The sequence below is a fragment of the Engraulis encrasicolus genome, chromosome 20 (genome assembly GCF_034702125.1).
Source record: "Engraulis encrasicolus isolate BLACKSEA-1 chromosome 20, IST_EnEncr_1.0, whole genome shotgun sequence".
NCBI classification, from domain to species: Eukaryota; Metazoa; Chordata; class Actinopteri; order Clupeiformes; family Engraulidae; genus Engraulis; species Engraulis encrasicolus.
Genome location: NC_085876.1, coordinates 17,416,514 through 17,419,013, shown reverse-complemented (window position 1 = coordinate 17,419,013; position 2,500 = coordinate 17,416,514). Strand labels below are relative to the sequence as shown.

Below are 2,500 nucleotides of genomic sequence, written 5' to 3'. Positions count from 1 at the left end.
TCATAATATCCACACTTCACTTCAGCTGTGGTTGACTGTTATAGAGAGCGTGGCCTGTGCAGCCAATTGAGGTGTTTTTTTTTTTTATTATTTATTGAAAAAAGAGTCTGATACAAATGCAATATGAATCAAACAAACAAACAACGACATATACCTCCATAAACGCAGAAAGAATACCTACAGATATTTGAAAGCCAATTGAGGTGTCCACAGCATCTCATGCTCTTCAATGACGTCAGAGTGTTCGACGTTGTTCTGTCAGTCAAGTCTCGCCCTCGTGGGCGCGGTTATCTGCACGCGAAGGGGCATTGCTGATATGGCTTTGGTGTTTAGTAACAGTAACGGGCCGGTTCGTGAGCGTGCAGTTTCCAGAGGATCGAGTTTCAGACATCTGCCAGTGGGTGCTTGTGGGGTCACGTGGCGACTGACTGCTGTAATTTCAGAAGGCAAGAAAAGCACTACACGGCTGTGCGCGTGAGAGCAGCTTGATCTGATAATCTGTCCTGGGAGAGAGGGAGAGAGAGAGGGGTGGGGGTGCAACCCAAACTGCATAATATTCATCATCCATGAGCGCAAACCCTCTCCGTTAGTTAGTTCCCGGATCCAACAAGAGCCTAACCGTCACTCTACCGGTCTGTTCCGATTCAGTTATCGAGTAGGCTAGTCCATAGGCTACACACGCGCTATTTACCGCTTTATTTACAAACTAGTCCCGGTTACCAGCTTAGCGTCTCATGTCGCGCGCCGCCAAGTCAAACGGCCATTTGCTCCAAGACGGATCTAACGGCATTTCATATATGACGGCATAACGGCTATTTCATTACATTCTACGGGTAGTCTGCTATATTCCAATGTCATTTAAAAACGACTCCAATGGAATGTCGCCCACAATCGGTGCCTTATTGACGACACAAAACACGAGAGTCTGGAATGGGACAGAGAATATCGGTGGTGTGTGTGTGTGTTTGTGTGTGTGTGATGCAGAAAGGTGCAGCGATCAAACTAGATGGATAGCGGCTCACCGGCTTTCTGTGTGTGTGTGTGTGTGTGTGACATTGCAGCTCACCGCGCGCGTGTGTGTCGCTTCAGGAGGGGCCGATGGTCTCCCTCGGTGGTGGCGAGGTGTCCTGCTCCCCTCTGAACTCCATGCACGCGCCCTGGAACGTGGAACACTGTGGAGTTCTAGCGGGAGCCGTAGGGCATGAGAGCAAAAGTACAGAACACCATTTGGGGACGCAAAGGCCGTCAGAATTCACGACCCTTTACGCAAGCTTAGTGACGTCACAGAATCCACCAGTGATGTCACTGCGCGCTTTAAAGCAGCCCTCAGTGGAGTCGCGGGGTGGACTGCAGCTGCCCTGCGCATGCGTGCGTCTTCCTCGGTGGAGCAAGGCAGAAAGAATATCGAATTCTAATCTATTAGTCTATACAATGTAGATCATCACGTATTCATTCATTCATTCACTCATTAATTTATTTGATTAACTTATTAAATGTTCCGCTCCACTGGGCAGACGAGATGGGAATACAAAGGCAATAAGGCATAATCATTTAATTGCAATGGGGGACGCAAAGGGAGGGGGGGTGAGGGGCATCCACTGTTCAACTGAGGTCTAGTGTGCTGATAGCACACAACACTCATTATCAAACCACACTCACACATTGTTGTCTATTAAGGTTAATGACAGTGAGGCCTGATGAGTATCCATACTTTGTAATCCCGAGTAAGATGTAGCATTATGCTAATGATAATCAGAAGACACACACTCTACCATCTGAACCAGTGGCTCTCAACCTTTTTTGAATAAACGCCCCCTTGACCTCATCCTAAGCCTCCCAACACCCCCTTGACCTCATGATAAACCTGAAAACACCCCACTAATGCCCCCAATAACTACTAGGCACTGCCCCCTCTCAACTGTAGCCTATCCTTCTCAACGACACCCCTGGGGCTCCACAACGTGTCCTGGGGGGCTGTAGCGCCCCCGTTGAGAAACACTAATCTAAACCATCTAATGAGTTGGACCTGGAACCCTGAGTGAACATAGAATCACACATGCACACACACACACTCACGCACACACGTTTGCACGTACACACGCACGCACACACGCACACACACATTCCTTCCTGTTCCTTTAAATAGATCCACGGGGCAGCTGAGATACTTGCAAAGGTCTGAAGAGGCATGTGCTGTTGCCACTCAAACACACACACACACACACACACACACACACACACACACACACACACACACACACACACACACACACACACACACACACACACACAGCTGTCATGTGTAGGCTTCTCTGGCTGCTAGTCCTGTTAGTGGCTGAAAGTGTAATTGCACTATTTCTCCACCAGAGAGCAGCAGTACTGCAGCCTTGATGCCTAATGCAGCGTCTATCATGTATGTGTGTGTGTGTGTGTGTGTCTGTGTGTGCGCGCTTGTGCGCACGCTTTAGGTGTGGGGAGGCCTCCTTACACACAGGAGGCC

At 49.0% G+C, this 2,500-nt stretch overlaps 1 protein-coding gene across 3 annotated transcripts in view; it reads right to left on the bottom strand.

Annotated features, from left to right (window-relative positions):
* The window catches only part of LOC134436356 (probable phosphatase phospho1), a 17,199-nt gene extending 15,876 nt beyond the window's left edge, over positions 1–1,323 (bottom strand). Inside the window, exons 1-2 of one of the 3 annotated variants that reach the window (XM_063185516.1) lie at positions 1,067–1,323; positions 182–503 (exon numbers count right to left, since the gene is read on the bottom strand). The gene's annotated coding sequence lies outside the window, so the exon portion shown is untranslated. The remainder of the gene's footprint in view (positions 1–181; positions 504–1,066) is intronic. The other 2 variants (XM_063185517.1, XM_063185515.1) reach the window with 2 other exon arrangements.
* Between the last annotated feature and the right edge of the window lie 1,177 nt (positions 1,324–2,500).